This window comes from Grampus griseus (genome assembly GCF_964374135.1).
Source record: "Grampus griseus genome assembly, chromosome: X".
Classification (NCBI taxonomy): Eukaryota; Metazoa; Chordata; class Mammalia; order Artiodactyla; family Delphinidae; genus Grampus; species Grampus griseus.
Window position 1 is genome coordinate 59,551,207 of NC_138999.1, and position 20,205 is coordinate 59,571,411.

The window sequence follows — 20,205 nt, forward strand, 5'->3', positions numbered from 1 at the left end:
AGGGAAAAACGACAAATAACATACAAGGGAACTCCCATAAGGTTAACAGCTGATTTCTCAGCAGAAACTCCACAAGCCAGAAGGGAGCGGCATGATATACTTAAAGTGATGAAAGGGAAGAACCTACAACCAAGATTACTCTACCTGGCAAGGATCTCATTCAGATTCGATGGAGAATCAAAAGCTTTACAGACAAGCAAAAGCTAAGAGAATTCAGCACCACCAAACCAGCTCTACAACAAATGCTAAAGGAACTTCTCTAAGTGGGAAACACAAGAGAAGAAAAGGACCTACAAAAACAAACCAAAAACAATTAAGAAAATGGTCACAGGAACATACATATCAATAATTACCTTAAACGTGAATGGATTAAATGCTCCAACCAAAAGACACAGGCTTGCTGAATGTATACAAAAACAAGACCCATCTATATGCTATCTACAAGAGACCCACTTCAGACCTAGGGACACATACAGACTGAAAGTGAGGGGATGGAAAAAGATATTCCATGAAAATGGAAATCAAAAGAAAGTTGGAGTAGCAATACTCATATCAGATAAAATAGACTTTAAAATAAAGAATGTTACAAGAGACAAGAAAGGACACTATATAATAATGATCAAGGGATCAATCCAAGAAGAAGATATAACAATTATAAATATATATGCACCCAACATAGAAGCACCTCAATACATAAGGCAACTGCTAACAGCTATAAAAGAGGAAATTGACAGTAACACAATAATAGTGGGGGACATTAACACCTCACTTACACCAATGGACAGATCATCCAAAATGAAAATAAATAAGGAAACACAAGCTTTAAATGACACGATAGACCAGATAGATGTAACTGATATTTATAGGACATTCCATTCAAAAACAGTAGATTACACTTTCTTCTCAAGTACGCACGGAACATTCTCCAGGACAGTTCACATCTTGGGTCACAAATCTAGCCTCAGCAACTTTAAGAAAACTGAAATCATATCAAGCATCTTTTCTGACCACAATGCTATGAGATTAGAAATGAACTACAGGGAGAAAAACGTAAAAAACACAAACACATGGACGCTAAACAATACGTTACTAAATAACTAAGAGATCACTGAAGAAATCAAAGAGGAAATCAAAAAATACCTAGAGACAAATGACAATGAAAACACGACAATCCAAAACCAATGGGATGTAGCAAAAGCAGTTCTAAGAGGGAAGTTTATAGCTATACAAGGCTACCTCAAGAAACAAGAAAAATCTCAAATAAATAATCTAACCTTACACCTAAAGGAACTAGAGAAAGAAGAACCAAACCCAAAGTTAGCAGAAGGAAAGAAATCATGAAGATCAGAGCAGAAATAAATGACATAGATACAAAGAAAACAACAGCACAGATCAATAAAACTAAAAGCTGGTTCTTTGAGAAGATAAAATTGATAAACCATTAGCAGACTCATCAAGAAAAAGAGGGAGAGGACTCAAATCAATAAAATTAGAAATGAAAAAGGAGAAGTTACAGCAGACACTTCAGAAATACAAAGCATCCTAAGAGACTACTACAAGCAACTCCATGCCAATAAAATGGACAACCTGGAAGAAATGGACAAATCTTAGAAAGGTATAACCTTCCAAGCCTGAACCAGGAAGAAATAGAAAATATGAAAAGAACAATCACAAGTAATGAAATTGAAACTGTGATTAAAAATCTTCGAACAAACAAAAGTCTAGGACCAGATAGCTTCACAGGCGAATTCTAACATTTAGAGAAGAGCTAACACCCATCTTTCTCAAACTCTTCCAAAAAATTGCGGAGCAAGGAACACTCCCAAACTCATTCTATGAGGCTACCATCACCAGACAAAGATACTACAAAAAAAGAAAATTACAGACCAATACCACTGATGAACATGGATGCAAAAATCCTCAACAAAATACTAGCAAACAGAATCCTACAACACATTAAAAGGATCATACACCATGATCAAGTGGCATTTTTCCCAGGGATGCAAGGATTCTTTGATATACACAAATCAATCAATGTGATACACCATATTAACAAACTGAAGAATAAAAACCATATGATCATCTCAATAGATGCAGAAAAAGCTTTTGACAAAATTCAACACCCATTTAAAAAAAAAGAAAGGAAAACCACAACTTCCTCAGGATATATATCCAATAAATCAACTCTATAATTATATTACTGCTCTTTTCCATTTGGCTATATATACACTAGATTAAACTATTTTACATGTGTGTACAAGCCCTTACTTTATGGGCACATTTTAAAGTGTAAGAAATATATTTTTAAAATAAAACAAATACAGGAGTTTTCATGGAAACAAATGCTTTAGCAATATTTATTAAGCTTCACAACACCCTTGTGACGCACAATATTAGTTCCATTTTGCAGCTGAATGAACCAATTTAGCAGTTAAGTGATTTCTAATATTTCCTAGATTGGTATTAAAAATGAGAGTAAGGGGATGGGGAGAAAAGAAATTTGACTTTCAGTTCTCTGCTTTAGTTACCATACCATATTACCTATGGGACATTCTAATAACCACAAATAATGTATTAATATGAGCCTCAGGTTTTCTAAAAAAAGCTTTAAAGTAAAACAAAGATCACTCACCATAAAATTGGTATTCCAAGGGAGGAAGTCAATAAAATTTTGGTGAACTGGAGTAAATTGAAGCCATTACTTTGAAGTATTCCTTTTACTTTTACTTTTTAAAAGACCCATAGCTACCAAACTGAGTTTTCAGCTTGCTAACAAGGATATAATGCTGGCCTACATTATAATGGCCTCATTGTAAGCCCTATCTCATAGAGGTCTCTGTTGGTACATTAAACCTCCTACTTCCAGTTTTCAAAATAATCAATGAAAATGGAACTTCTGCAACAGTGGTATTAAGGAGCTCTTGGACCCCCTCTCCCCAGTGAAACAACCACTTGCCTGGAAAAATCATTAAAACAACCATTTAAGGTCTCTGGAAAGTGTCCTAAGGGCATACAGCAAATGGAAAAACATTTATTTTTAAAAAATCAACTGAATCTCAGTAACAACAGTGGGAGTCTGTGGCATTTGAGCCATGACCTGCTCCTATCCACAACACCTCCATGTCATGGAGGCTACACCAGATGAGTGCTGTCAAGAAAATAGGAATTCAGGAGTGGGGTAGGGAGATGAGTGAAATAGGTGACGGAGATAGAGGCACAAACTTCCAGTTATAAAATAAGTAAGTCACGGGGACATAATGTACAGTATAGGGAATATAGGCAATAATACTATAATAACTTTGTATGGTGAAAAGTGGTAACGACTTATTGTGGTATCATTTTGTAATATACAAAAATATCAAATCACTATGCTGTACACCGGAAACTGATATAATGTTGAAAATCAACTTCAATTTAAAACAAAAAGAAAGCGGGAATTACCTCTCCCTCCAGGTCCTAGACTCAGGCTGCCAGCCACTCTCATCATTCCCAGATCTGTGTTGCAGAAGTGCTATTATTGGCAGGCACAACGAGAGGACTGGGTCTTCCTTTCCCCACTCAGTTCTCACTCTTAGGGTAAGGGCTCCACCCCAGGGGTAACAGTTGAAGAATACTGGGACCCTAATCCCCTTCACCCAGGCTGGCTCATTTGGCAGAGGATGCAGGACAGGAGGGCATGCTAAGTAGATTAGGGGCTACCATCTCCTCAACATCTACTCATATAGTAGGGGTGTCACTGCAAGAGTAGCTGCCATGCTCCTGCCCCCAGCTGCAGCGGTGTGCCAGTTTCTACCCAGGGGAAGAAGTGGGCAACAAAGAGGAAGAGCTCAGCATTTCTGCCTAAGGGGAATGACTTTATTTGGAACAGAGCAAGGAGAGATTCCTACCTAAGGGCATAGTCAAAAACAATGGAGATCTTGCTGGTAAGCAATTAAGAAGGGGCTGGTACCTCCAAGATAGTAGTAGCAACAAGTGAAATAGCAGACAAGCCAGAAGTTTGAACAAAGAGAACCAGGGAGAGACAAGAAGAATAATCCTAGGGTCACACTCATCCCTGGGGATACAAAAGGCTATGCATATGTTCTAGGCTGCACCCGCTGAGGAACAATCAGAGGGAAATGTGGGACTAGAAAGCATTCCTCAAGGCATACACAGATCCATCAGCGAAGAGACTTGAGCCTGAGTGGCTCAAGGAGCTTATCAGAACCTCTGACCAAACGCAGACTGAAAATTAAGGTATTCTGATCCAGGGGTGATGGTAAGGAAGCCAAGCTTAAAAATCAAATCACACTTCCAGTTTATGGCTCCACATGTAAGGATCTTGGAAGGCACAACTCCATCCTAACAAGTAAAAAACTGGAAAGACTTTTAAAAATCAACAACTCTTCTTGGATCCAAAAGAGAGGTGAGGACACAGGGCAAACCACTACCCCCAAGATTGGGGAGACTGGCAAAAATACAAGGAGTTGACGCATAGCACAAGAGAGATTCACAAGTAAAAACTACCAAGGGCACCACTGCTAGGGCAGGAAATTGAGAACTGTAGTTGACAGACTGCTGGAGGTTCAGTGTGGACAAGTCTGAGAGTTAAAACTCCAAGAGGACATAGTTACAGGGGGATACCCACAATATCGTCAGACTATCTCCAGGAGCTCAACCAGATTCCCACAGTAAATATCATAGAAAAATCCACTTGGGCTTTGGCAGGAAAAGGTAAAAAGGAACCATTTTGAAACAGCTTAAAGCAATCTGTTCTTAACAAGGCCTGCCCTCATGGGAAACTAGTGAACCAGGGCCTAACCTACTGGGGTATTATCAGAGACTAACTGACCTGGGGAAGAGAAATACTCAACCCCAGTGTACGCTAGCCATTCTGTACCACGTTAAGAGGGGAGGAAAAAAAAGAGAAACGTGTGAAGTTCACAGTTCAGAGGCTGAGACTCACGAAAAGACTGAAAACTAGTCATAGGACTATAGGCCTCTCCCTCTTCCACACCTAGCCACCACATTACTAAAGGCCTATTTACAGTAGTTCCGTTTACCAAGTATGTCAAATCCCACTACCAAGAAAAAAGTACAAGGCATACCAAAAGGCAAAAAACACAATTTGAAGAGACAGTAAGCATCAGAACCAGACATGGCAGTGATGTTGGAATTATCAGGCCAGGAATTTAAAATAACTATGATTAATATGCTAAGGGTTCCAATGAATAAAGTAGACAGGCAACATAAGCAGAGAGCTGGATAGGCTAAGAAAGAAGCAAAAAGAAATGCCAGAGGTAAAAAACACTGTAACAAACATGAAGATTGTCTTTGATGGACTTTTTAATAAACTTGACATGGCTGAGGAAAGAATCTATGAGCTAGAGAATCCTTGAAAACAGAAAAGCAAAGAGAACAAAGACTGAAAAAAAAAAAGAAGAGAATGTCAACGGACTGTGGGACAACTGCAAAAGGTATAATATAAGTGTAATGGGAATACCAAAAGAAAAAAGAAAGGAACAGAAGACACATTTGAAACAATAATGACTGAAAATTTCCCCAAATTAATGTCCAATACCAAACCACAGACCCAGGAAGCTCTGAGAACACCAAGCAGGATAAATACCAAAAACTACACCTATGCATATAATTTTCCAATTACAGAAAATCAAAGATAAAGAAAAAAGTCCTGAAACAAGCCAGAGGAAAAAAACACCTTATCTTAAAATTTAGGTGCAAAGATAAGAATTATATCCAACTTCTTAGAAGCCATACAAGCAAGAAGAGAGTGGAGTGAAATATTTAGTACTGAGATAAAAACAGCATCAACTTACAATTCTATACCCTGTGAAAATATCATTCAAAAGTAAAGGAGACATAAAGACTTTCTCAGACAAACAAAAATTGAGGCAATTTGTTGCCAACCGTCTGACCTTGCAAGAAATGGTAAAAGAAGTTCTCCAGAGAGAAGAGAAATAATACAGGTCAGAAACTTGGATGTACATAAAGTAAGAGCATGGAAGATGGGATAAGTGAAGGTAAAATAAAAATTTTTTTCTTGCCCTTAACTGATCTAACAGATAACTGTTCAAAATAATAACAATAAAAATGTGTTCAATACTGTGTGCATATTTATATATCTTCTCTCTGTGTATATATATATGTATATATAGAGAGAATAAAGTGAAATAAATAACACTTAGAATAAAGTGAAATAAATGACAGCAATGATACAAGGGGTGGGAGGGAGGAATTTTGATATTATAAGGTACTCACACTACTCATGAAGTGGTACAGTGTTATTTGAAAGTGTACTTGGATTAGTGGTACATGTATATTGCAAACTCTAGAGCAACCACTAAGAAAAGTTTTTTAAAGTATAACCTATATGCTAAGAAAAGAGCGAAAATGGAATCATATAAAATACTCAACTAAAACCACAAAAGGCAGAAGAAGAGTGGAAGACAACCACAGGAAAAAAGAACAAGAACAACAAATAGAAGACTGTAACAGTACAATATTGTAGATATTAATCCAACTGTATCTATCATCATTTTGAATTTCAATGGCCTAAGTGCACCAATTAAAAAGAGATTGTCCAAACGGATTTTTTTAAATGCCTGAACTATACATTGTCTACAAGAAACCCACTTTAAATATAAAGACACATAGAGATAAAAAGTAAATGGATGGAGAAAAATATACCATGCTAACACTATCCTAAGAAAGCAGGAGTAGCTATATTAATTTCAGATAGAGCACATTTCAATGTAAGGAAAATTATCAGGGATAAAGAAGGGCATTACATAATGATAAAGAGGTCAGTTCTCCAAGAAAACATAACAATTCTTAACATGTATGAGCCTAACAACAGAGCATCAAACTATGTTAGGCAAAAACTGATAGAACAGCAAGGAGAAACAGATGAATCTACTATCATTTTTGAAGATTTCAACACCTCTCTCTCAGAAATGGACAGACAGAGCAGGCACAAAATCAGTAAGAACATAGTCGAATGCAGCAACACCATCAATCAATTGGATATAATTGAAATGTACAGACTACTAGATCCATTCTTACCAAATTCAAATGGAATATTCACCAAGAAAGACCACACTCTGAGCCATAAAACATACTTTAACAAATCTGAAGTATAGAAATCATATAATATCTGCTGTCAGACCACAATGGAATTAAAATAGAAATCAATAATAGAAAGATAACATGAAAATTCCAAAATATGTAGAGATTAAACAATACTGTAAATAAAACATGGGTCAAAGCAGAAATTTCAACAGAAACTTTAAAATAATTTAAATGAAAATGAAAACACAACTTATCAAAATGTGTGGGATGCAGCAAAAGCAGTACATAGAAGGAAATTTATAACATTCAATGCATATATTAGAAAATAAGAAATATCTAAAATCAGTAAGTTTCCACCTTAAGTAACTGGAAAAAAGAGGAAATTAAATCAAAAGCAAGCAGAAAGAAGAGGAATAATAAGAATTAGAGCAGAAATCAATGAAATTTAAAAAAGGAAATCAATAGAGAAAATAAATGAAAACAAAAGCTGGTATTTAAACAACTGATAAAATTAATAAGCCTGTTAACCAGGCTAAGAAAAAAAGAAGACACAAATTATTTTTCTTAGTTCTTTTTTTTTTACATCTTTTTTGGAGTAGAATTGCTTTACAATGGTATGTTAGTTTCTGCTTTATAACAAAGTTAATCAATTATACATATACGTATGTTCCCATATTTCTTCCCTCTTGCATCTCCCTCCCTCCCACCCTCCCTAACCCACCCCTCTAGGTGGTCACAAAGCACAGAGCTGATCTCCCTGCGCTATGTGGCTGCTTCCCACTAGCTATCTATTTTACGTTCGGTAGTGCATATATATCCATGCCACTCTCTCACTTTGTCACAGCTTACCCTTCCCCTTCCCCATATCCTCAAGTCCATTCTCTAGTAGGTCTGTGTCTTTATTCCTGTCTTACCCCTAGGTTCTTCATGACATTTTTTCTTAAATTCCATATATATGTGTTAGCATACGGTATTTGCCTTTCTCTTTCTGACTTACTTCACTCTGTATGACAGACTCTAGGTCCATCCACCTCATTACAAATAGCTCAATTTCATTTCTTTTTAGGGCTAAGTAATATTCCATTGTACATATGTTCCACGTCTTCTTTATTCATTCATCCAATGATGGACACTTAGGTTGTTTCCATCACCTGGCTATTGTAAATAGAGCTGCAATGAACATTTTGGTACATGACTCTTTTTGAATTATGGTTTTCTCAGGGTATATGCCCAGTAGTGGGATTACTGGGTCATATGGTAGTTCTATTTGTAGTTTTTTAAGGAACCTCCATACTGTTCTCCATAGTGGCTGTACCAATTCACATTCCCACCAGCAGTGCAAGAGTGTTGCCTTTACTCCACACCCTCTCCAGCATATATTGTTTCTAGATTTTTTGATGATGGCCATTCTGACTGGTGTGAGATGATATCTCATTGTAGTTTTGATTTGCATTTCTCTAATGATTAATGATGTTGAGCATTCTTTCTTGTGTTTGTTGGCAGTCTGTATATCTTCTTTGGAGAAATGTCTATTTAGGGCTTCTGCCCATTTTTGGATTGGGTTGTTTGTTTTTTTGTTATTGAGCTGCATGGCCTGCTTATAAATTTTAGAGATTAATCCTTTGTCAGTTACTTCATTTGAAAATATTTTCTCCCATTCTGAGGGTTGTCTTTTGGTCTTGTTTATGGTTTCCTTTGCTGTGCAAAAGCTTTGAAGTTTCATTAGGTCCCATTTGTTTATTTTTGTTTTTATTTCCATTTCTCTAGGAAGTGGATCACAAAGGATCTTGCTGTGATTTATGTCATAGAGTGTTCTGCCTATGTTTTCCTCTAAGAGTTTGATAGTTTCTGGCCTTACATTTAGGTCTTTAATCCATTTTGAGCTTATTTTTGTGTATGCTGTTAAGGAGTGATCTAATCTCATACTTTTACATGTACCTGTCCAGTTTTCCCAGCACCACTTATTGAAGAGGCTGTCCTTTCTCCACTGTACATTCCTGCCTCCTTTATCAAAGATAAGGTGACCATATGTTCATGGGTTTATCTCTGAGCTTTCTACCCTGTTCCATTGATCTACCTTTCTGTTTTTGTGTCAGTACCATACTGTCTTGATTACTGTAGCTTTGTAGTATGGTCTGAAGTCAGGGAGCCTGACTTCTCCAGCTCCGTTTTTCGTTCTCAAGATTGCTTTGGCTATTCGGGGTCTTTTGTGTTTCCATACAAATTGGCAAATTTTTTGTTCTAATTATATCAAAAATTCCAGTGGTAGTTTGATAGGGATTGCACTGAATCTGTAGATTGCTTTGGGTAGTAGAATCATTTTCACAATGTTGATTCTTCCAACGCAAGAACATGGTATATCTCTCCATCTATTTGTATCATCTTTAATTTCTTTCACCAGTGTCTTATAATTTTCTCCATACCAGTCTTTTGTCTCCTTAGGTAGGTTTATTCCTAGATATTTTATTCTTTTTGTTGCAGTGGTAAATGGGAATGTTTTCTTGATTTCACTTTCAGATTTTTCATCATTAGTGTATAGGAATGCCAGAGATTTCTGTGCATTAATTTTGTATCCCGCTACTTTACCAAATTCATTGATTAGCTCTAGTAGTTTTCTGGTAGCATCTTTAGGATTCTCTATGTATAGTATCATGTCATCTGAAAGCAGTGACAGCTTTACTTCTTCTTTTCTGATTTGGATTCCTTTTATTTCCTTTTCTTCTCTGATTACTGTGGCTAAAACTTCCAAAACTATGTTGAATAAGAGTGGTGAGAGTGGGCAACCTTGTCTTGTTCCTGATCTTAGTGGTAATGCTTTCAGTTTTTCACCATTGAGGACGATGTTGGCTGTGGGTTTGTCATAATATGGCCTTTATTGTGTTGAGGAAAGTTCCCTCTATGCCTACTTGCTGCAGGGTTTTTATCATAAATGGGTGTTGAATTTTGTCGAAAGCTTTCTCTGCATCTATTGAGATGATCATATGGTTTTTCTCCTTCAATTTGTTAATATGGTGTATCATGTTGATTGATTTGCGTATATTGAAGAATCCTTGCATTCCTGGAATAAAGCCCACTTGATCATGGTGTATGATCCTTTTAACGTGCTGTTGGATTCTGTTTGCTAGAATTTTGCTGAGGATTTTTGCATCTGTGTTCATCAGTGATATTGGCCTGTAGTTTTCTTTCTTTGTGACATCCTTGTCTGGTTTTGGTATCAGGGTGATGGTGGCCTCGTAAAATAAGTTTGGGAGTGTTCCTGCCTCTGCTATATTTTGGAAGAGTTTGAGAAGGATAGGTGTTAGCTCTTCTCTAAATGTTGAAGGCACAAATTATTAACATCAGAAATGAAAGAGGGAACATCACTATAGAACCCTTGAAAAATTTCAAGAGCATTAAAAGGAATACTATGAACAACTCTATGTCCACAAATTTGAGAACCTGGATTAAATGGCCCAATTCTTTGAAAGACCCAAGCAGCCAAAACTCACATGAAAAGAAATGACAGTCTGATTAGACCTTTATCTATTTTATAAATTGAATCAAAAATTATTAACCTTCCAGCTCTAGTCAAGTAAGAAGCAGGCATGGGGGAAGGTGCAGGATGGAGGCTGGAGGGTGATGGAGACAAGACACATGTTGCTCTAAGGAGTTTGCACTTGACCCTACAGGTCAGTGTTTCTGAACTTCTATGGATCAACATTAAAAGAAAGAGCTGATCAAAAAAAAAATTATTAACCTTCCAAAATAGAAAGCACCAGGCCCAGATGGGTTCATGGCTGAATTCTATCAAATTTTTCTTCCAGTTTTATTGAGATATAATTGACAAACAGCACTGTACAAGTTTAAGGTGTACAGCATAATGATTTGACTTACATACATCGTGAAATGATTATCACAATGATTTAGTGAGCATCCATCATCTCATATGGATACAAAATTAAATCAATAAAAAAAATTGTTTCCTTGTGATGAGAACTCTTAGGATTTATTAACTCAACAACTTTCATATATAACACACAGCACTGTTAGTCATATTTATCATGTTGTACATTAAAATCCTAGTACTTACTTATCTTATAACTGGAAGTTTGCACCTTTTGACTGCCTTCATCCAATCCTCCCTCTCCCTACTCCCCACCTCTAGTAACCACAAATCTGATCTCTTTTCCTATGAGTTTGTTTCTGAAGTATAATTGACCTGCAACACTATGTTAGTTCCTGTTACAAAACACAGTCATTGGACATTCCCTATACATTTCAAAATGTTCACAATGATAAGTCTAGTTATGATATGTCACCATGCAGAGATATTAGATAGTTATTGACTGACTATATTCCCCATACCATTCATTTCATACCTCTGACATTTATTTTGCAGCTGGAGGTTTGTACCTCTTAATCTCCCTCACCTATTTCTCTCCTCCCCATCAACCCCTCCCCTTTGGCAACCACTCGTTTGTTCTCTGTATCTATAACTTTTGTTATATTTATTCATTTGTTTTCTTTCTAGATTCCACATAAAAGTGAAATCTTACAGTATTTATCTTTCTCTAAATTTATTTCACTTGGCATAATACTCTCTAGGTTCATCCATGTTGTTGCAAATGAGAATATTTCATTCTTTTTACGGTTGAGTAATATTCCACTGTGTGTGTGTGTTTGTGTATGAATGCAAATCTTTTACCTCCTTAGATTTATTCCTAGATATTTTTTTGATGTGATTGATAGGATAGTTTTCTTAATTTCTCTTTCTGATAAGTTCATTGTTAAAGTATAGAAATATAACAGAATTCAGAAATACAACTTTTCTGAATTCACTGATGAATTCTAGTAGTTTTTTGGAATTCTACAAAATATTTAAGGATGAAATTAAATAAATTCTCTATAATCTCTTTCAGAGGACAGAAGCAGAAGGAAAGCTTCCTAATTCATTCTATGAGGCCAACATTACCCTAATACCCAAACCAGACAGACATTAAAAGAAAATGAATAGACCAATATCTGTCACGAACATAGATGCAAAAATCCTCAAAATCCTCAACAAAATATTAGCAAATTGAATCCAAAAACAAATTTTTTAAAATTATACACAACAAAGTGGGATTTATCCCAAATATGCAAGGCTGGTTCAACATTCAAAAATCAGTTAATGTAATCTATGACATCAACAGACTAAAAAAATCACATAATCATATCAGTAGATGCAGGAAAAGCATTTGAAAAAAATCAAATACCCATTCATGATCAAAAAATAAAAAACCTTTCATTAAACTAGTAACAACTTGATAAAGACTACCTACAAATACTATACAGCTAACATCATACTTAATGGTGAGAAGATTGAAACTTTTCCAGTAATTCAGGAAAAAGACAAGGATGTCCCTTCTCACAACTCCTTTTCAACATCATACTGGAAGTCCTTGCAAATGCAGTAAGGCAAAAATGAGAAATCAAAGATATGCAGATTGAGAAAGAAGATATAAAACTATCTTTGCTCACAAATTACATGATAATCTATGTAGAAAACTGACAAAGAGCTTCCCTGGTGGCGCAGTGGTTGAGAATCCACCTGCCAATGCAGGGGACACAGGTTCGAGCCCTGGTCCGGAAAGATCACACATGCACGGGCAACCAAGCCCGTGCGCCACAACTACTGAGCCTGCACTGTAGAGCCTGCAAGCCACAACTACTGAAGCCCGTGTGCCTATAGCCCGTACTCTGCAACAAGAGAAGCCCGCCACCGCAATGAGAAGCCCATACACTGCAACAAAGAGTAGCCCCTGCTCGCCACAACTAGAGAAAAGCCCGTGTGCAGCAACAAAGACCCAACACAGACAAAAATTAATTAATTAATTAATTTTTTAAAAAGAGAAAATTTACAGGGCTTCCCTGGTGGCGCAGCAGTTGAGAGTCCACCTGCTGATGCAGGCGACATGGGTTTGTGTGCCAGTCCGGGAAGATCCCACATGCCGCGGAGCGGCTGGGCCCGTGAGCCATGGCCGCTGAGCCTGCGCGTCCGGAGCCTGTGCTCCGCAGCGGGAGAGGCCACAACAGTGAGAGGCCTGCGTACCACCACAAAAAAAAAAAAAAAAAAATAGAAAATTTACAAAAAATGAAACAATCAACAAAAAAACTCCTGGAACTAATAAGTGATTATAGTAAGGTTTCAGGATACAAGGTTAACATACAAAATCAATAGCTTTCGTATGTACCAGTAATGAACATGTGGAATTTAAAATTAAAAACACAATACTAAAAAAAAAAAAAAAAAAAAACACAATACTATTTATATTAGCACCCAAAAGATGAAATACTTAGATATAAATCTAACAAAATAGGTACAAGATCTATTTCAATATATGAGGAAAACTATAAAACTCTGATAAATGAAATCAAAGAAAAACTAAACAAGTTGAGAAAATTCCATGTTCATGGATAGAAAAATTCAAGATATCAATTCTTCCCAGCTTGACCTATATAGATCAGATGCAATCCCAATCAAAATCCTAGCAAGTTATATTAGAGACTGACAAAACGATCCTAAAGTTTCTATGAAGAGGCAGAAGACCAAACAGCCAACACAATATGGAAGGAAAAGAAATTGACAAATATAGGACTGCTGCTACTTGACTTCAATACTTACTATAAAGCTATAGCTCACAAAGACAGTTCCTTATTAATCAAGATATTGGCAAAAGAAAACACAAATAGATCAGTGGAACAGAATAGAGAGCCCACCATAAATATAGTCAACTGATCTTTGGCAAAGGAGCATAAGCAATACAGTGGAGCAAAGTTAGTCTCTTCAACAAATGGTGCAGGAACAACTGGACATCTACATGCAAAAAAAAAAAAAGGAATCTAGATACAGACCTTACATCTTTCACAAAAATTTTAAATTAGCTCAAAATGGATCATAGCCTGAAATGCAAAGTGCAAAACTATAAAACTTCTAGAAGATAACATAGGAGAAAACCTACATGACCTTGGGTATGGTGATGCCTTTTTAGATATAACATCAAAGGACTTCCCGGGTGGCGCAGCGATTAAGAATCTGCCTGCCAATGCAGGGGACACAGTTTCGATCCCTAGTCTGGGAAGATCCCACATGCCATGGAGCAACTAAGCCTGTGAGCCACAACTACTGAGCCCCCGTGCCACAACCATTGAAGCCCGTGTGCCTAGAGCCCATGCTCTGCAACAGAGAAGCCACCACAATGAGAAGCCTGCAAACCACAACAAAGAGTAGCCCCCACTCACCACAACTAGAGAAAGCCCACATGCAGCAATGAAGACCCAATGCAGCCAAAAATAAAATCAAAAATTAAAAGAAGTATATAACACCAAAGACACAGACACAATCCATGAAAGAACTCATTGATAAGCCAGACTTCGTTAAAAATTAAAAACATTTGCTTTGTGAAAGACAATATCAAGTGATTTAGAAGACAAGTCACAGAGTCAGAGGAAAGATTTGCAAAAGACACATCTGATAAAAGACTGATGTCCAAAATGTACAAAGACTCTTAACAAAAAACCAAATAACCCAATTTAAAAATGGGCCAAAGTTCTTAACAGATATCTCATGAAAAAAGATATACAGATGGTAAATAAGCCTGTGAAAAGATGCTCCATGCATCATATGTCATCAGGAAATGCAAATTAAAACAATCATAAAATACCACTATGCACCTACTAGAATGGCCAAAATCCAAAACACTGACAACACCAAATGCTGGTGAGAATGTAGGAGAACATAACTCATATACTGCTGGTGGGAATGCAAAATGGTACAGCCACTTTGCAAGACAGTTAGGTGGTTCCTTATAAAACTAAACACACTCTTAACATATAACCCAGCAATCATGCTCCTTGGTATTTACCCAAAGAAACTGAAAACTTATATCAAAAGCTGCCCATGGATGCTTATAGCAGCTTTATTCATAACTGACAAAACTTGGAAACAACAAAGATGTCCTTCAGTAGGTGAATGTATAAACTGTGGTACATTCCAGATAATGGAATATTATTCAGCATGAAAAAGAAATGAACTATCAAGCCAAGAAAAAACATGAAGGAACCCTAAATGTATTATTACTAAGTGAAAGAAGCCAACCTGAAAAGGCTACACACTGTATGACTCCAACCTATATGACATTCCAGAAAAGGCAAAACTTTGGAGACTAAAAACATCAGTGGTTGACAGGGGTTGTGGGGAGGGAGACATGAATAGGCACAGCACAGATGATTTTTAGGGCAGTCAAACTATTCTGTATGATACTAAAATGCTATACTGATGGATACATATCATTATACACTTGTCCAAACCCACAGAATGTACAACAGCAACAGTGAGCCCTAAGGTAAGCTATGGACTTAGGTGATTATGATGTGTCAATGTAGGTTTACCCTTAGTTAAAAAAAAAAAAGCACCATTCTGGTGAGTGATATTGATTATGGGGGAGGCTATGCATGTGGTAGGGAAGGGAGTATGTGGGAAATCTCTGTACCGTCCTCTCAATTTTGCTGTAAACCTAAAACTGCTCTAAAAAATTTTGTCTTAAAAATAATCAAATCACACTCATAACTGGGGAGGGGGGTGTTGGAGACTGTGAACATGCTCAAGACTGCCTACTCAGGCATGACCAGAGAAAGGACCTACTAGCTACCACCCCCTGGATGAATACAGGGCAAAATGATAAATTCACTGAACTGTGAAGATAGTCTTTAAGCCAAACACACATCCAACAGGAAAGAGTGAAAGTTGAACTGGCTTAAAACAACCTTTGACCAACAAGGGGCTTGTGTATCCAGATGCAGGGGAAAACCATGAAAAGATAAAAACAGGAGAAAAAACTCTCAGCAGGGACATTAGAGGTCACATACTGTGAGAAAAATAGACTTCACAGAATTAGTCCAGTCAAGTGACCAAACAAATAGATGACCAAACAAGCAATAAAAAGAAAAATAAGTTCCTGAAAGTGGGGGAACTGGTATCCAAAATTGCTACAATATATTATCCAAAATGTCTAGTTTTCAACAAAATATTACATGACATGCAATAAAACAGTAAAATGTGACTCATACAGAAGAAAAGGAGCAGGCAATAGAAACTGCCTTTGAGAGGTCCCAGACATTACACTTAGTAGAAAAATACTTCAAAGAAGCTACTGGAGGGCTTCCCTGGTGGCGCAGTGGTTGAGAGTCCGCCTGCTGATGCAGGGGACATGGGTTCCTGCCCCGGTCCGGGAGGATCCCACATGCCACGGAGCGGCTGGGCCCATGAGCCATGGCCGCTGAGCCTGCACGTCCGGAGCCTGTGCTCCACAGTGAGAGAGGCTGTGACAGTGAGAGGGCCACGAACTGCAAAAAAAAAAAAAAAAAACTTTAGGAAACCATGTTTAAATAATTAAAGGAAGGAAGAATAACAATGATTCATCAAATAGAGAGTAAGAATATATTAAATGATAGAAATCATTTTAAAAAAGTGGAAATTCTCAAGTTGAAAAGTACAATAACTGAAATGAAGAATTCACTACAAGAGGCTCAAAGTCGATCTGAGCAGGCAAAAAGAGAATACATAAACTTGAAGATAGACTGATAGTGATTATACAAATCTAAAGAATAAAAAAAGATGAGGAAAAAGAACAGTGCCTCAGAGAAATGTGAGACATCATTAAGCACACCAACATATGCACAATCAAGAGTACCGAAAGGAGAGAAGTGAGAGAAAGGGATAGAAATAATGGTTGAAAATGTCCCAAATTTGATGAAAAACAATAATCTACACATCAAGAAGCTTAAAAGGCTCCATGTAGGATAACACAAAGAAATCCATAACCAGACACATTATGGTCAAAGTATTCAAAGTCAAAGAGAAAGTACTGAAAGCAATAAGAGAAAAATGTTTCCTCATGTAAAAGGGAATGATAGTAAGTAACAGCTGACTCCTCATCAGAATCAATGGGGGCCAGGAGGCAGGGATGACATATTCAAAAGGCTCAGAGAGAAAAAAAAACTATCAACTAAGAATCCTATATTAGGAAAAGTATTTTTCAAAATGAAGACTAAGTAAATTACATTCCCAGGCAAACAAAAACTGAGAATTTCTTGCTAGCCTTACATAAAAGACAAAAGGACAGTCTCCAGGCTGAAAGCATGTGGCATCAGATATCAATTTGAATTCATAAGAAAAAAAAAGTGTTAGTAAAGTAATTAAGTAGATAATTATTAAAAAAAACAGCATGATTACATATTTCTTCTTTTTCCTTTCTTATTTAAAAAGCACCTGTATAAAAGTCCATAAAATTTTATTGTTGGGGCATTACATATGTAATATATTTGACAATAACAACACAAAGAAGCACAGGTTGGAATGAAATTATAATTAGAGTAAGGAAATGACACCAGATGGTAATTCAAATCTACATGAATAAATGAAGAAAACCAAAACTGATAAGAAGGTCAATATATTTTAAAATTCTATAAATATATTTATGCTCTCCTTTTTTCTCTACTCTTTGGAATACATTAAGATTATATAAAGCAATAATTATAAGCATATATTCTTGAGTTTTAAAATATATACAGACATCATATGTATAAAAATAATAGCAAAGAAAAGAGAGAAGGGAAAGGAGTTATATAGAAGTTCCTATATTTTACTGGAATAAAGTTAGCATACATCCGAAGTAACTTCTAATAAATTAAGATGTATGTTGTAAGCCCCAGAACAACCAGAAAGAAAATAACTCAAAGAATATATAATTTTTGAAATTGCTCAATAAATTTAAATGATACAGTATAAAATACCCACTTAAGACCCAGCAATTCCACTTCTAGGTATATACACAAAAGAATTGAAAGCAGGGACTCAAGCAGAGTTATATACCAATGTTCATAGCTGCATTATTCACGATAGCAAAAAAGATGGAAACAACCCAAATGTTCATCACTTGATGAATGGATAAACAAAATGTGGTAAATCCATAAAACAATATTATTCATCCATAAAAGGCAACGAAATACTAATACATGCTACAACATGGATGAACCTGAAAACATTATGCTAGGTAAAATAAGCCAATCAAAAAAGAAAAAATAATATATGACTCTACTTATATGATCAACCTAGAATATGCAAAGTCATAGAGACAAAGTAGAATAGAGGTTACCAGGGGCTGAGAGGAGTGGGAGGAGTTGAGTTATTGTTTAATGGGAACAGAATTTGATTGGAGTGATGAAAACATTCTGCAAATGGAGGGTGCTAATGGATGCACAACACTGTGAATGTACTTAAGTGCCACTGAATTGTACACTTCAAAATGGTTAAAATGGTAAACTTTATGTTATATACATTTTACCACAGTAAAATAAGTCATGAGTTAAAAGAAAAAAACAAAAGGAATGAAGTATCCATACATTATACAACATGGATGAAACTGGAAAATATCACGTTAAGTGAAATAAGCCAGACACAAAAGGACAAATATTGTGTGATTCCACTTATATGAAGTACACAGAATAGGCAAACTCATAGAGACAGCAAGCAGATTAGCTTTCTGCGGATGAGCGGGAGGGAGGAAGTAGGAGCTAATGTTTAACAGTTACAGTGTTTCTGTTTGGGTTGATGAAAAGGTTTTGGAAATAGTGATGAGAGGTGCATAACAGAGCTAATGTAATTAATGTCACTGAATTATACTTAGAATGATTAAAATAGCAAATTTTATGATATATACATAACCACAATAAAAAATAAATGCATTACTTTTCAAAAAATATCCACTTTTAAGACAAAAGGAGGTAGTAAAGGTGAAAAAGAGGGGGAAGGTAGTTATGAAACAAAACATGAAAACAAAAAGCAAAATATCAGGTATAAATCCAAAAATAATATTACACATGAGGAGGGCAGACAGCAGAAGCAAGAAGAACTACAATCCTGAAGAATGTGGAATGAAAACCACATTCACGGAAAGAGAGACAAAATGAAAAGCCAGAGGACTATGTACCAGATAAATGAACAAGATAAAACCCCAGAAAAACAACTAAATGTAGTAGATAGGCAACCCTCCAGAAAAAGAATCAGAATACTGACAGTGAAGATGATCCAGGACCTCGGAAAAGAATGAAGGCAAAGATCAACAAGATGCAAGAAATACTTAACAGACACCTAGAAGAATTACAGAACAAACACCTAGAAGAATCAAAGAACAAACAAAGATGAAAAATAAAATAACTGAAATGAAAAATACACTAGAAGGAATCATAGCAGAATAACTGAGACAGAAGAACGGATAAGTGACCTGAAAGAGAGAATGGTGGAATTCACTGCTACAGAACAGAATAAAGAAAAAAGAATTAAAAGAAATGAAGACACCCTAAGAGACCTCTGGGACAACATTAAACGCACCAACATTCGCATTATAGGGGTCGCAGAAGGAGAAGAGAGAGAGAAAGCACCAGAGAAAATATCTAAAGAGATTATAGTCTAAAATTCCCTAACATGGGAAAGGAAATAGCCACCCAAGTCCACGAACCACAGAGAATCCCAGGTCGGATAAATCCAAGGAGAAACACACTGAGACACACAGTAATCAAATTGACAAAAATTAAAGACAAAGAAAAATTACTGAAAGCAACAAGGGAAAAATGACAAATAACATACAAGGGAAATCCCATGAAGTTAACAGCTGATTTCTCAGCAGAAACTCTACAAGCAAGAAGGGAGTGACACGATATATTTAAAGTGATGAAAGGGAAGAACCTACAACCAAGATTACTCTACCTGGCAAGGATCTCATTCAGATTTGATGGAGAAATCAAAAGCTTTACAGACAAGCAAAAGCTAAGAGAATTCAGCACCACCAAACCAGCTCTACAACAAATGCTAAAGGAATGTCTCTAAGTGGGAAACACAAGAGAAGAAAAGGATCTACAAAAACAAACCAAAACCAATTAAGAAAATGTCAACAGAAATATACATATTGATAATTGCCTTAAATGTGAATGGATTAAATGCTCCAACCAAAAGACACAGGCTCGCTGAATGGATACAAACACAAGACCCATATATATGCTGTCTACAGGAGACCCACTTCAGACCTAGGGACACAAACAGATTGAAAGTGAGGGGATGGA

General features: G+C 36.4%; 1 protein-coding gene across 1 annotated transcript in view; it reads right to left on the reverse strand.

The window, feature by feature from the left end:
• TEX11 (testis expressed 11) overlaps positions 1–20,205 on the reverse strand; it is a gene marked incomplete at both ends in the record, with an annotated part of 320,506 nt that overhangs the window by 200,487 nt on the left and 99,814 nt on the right. The gene's annotated exons all lie outside the window — the stretch shown is intronic.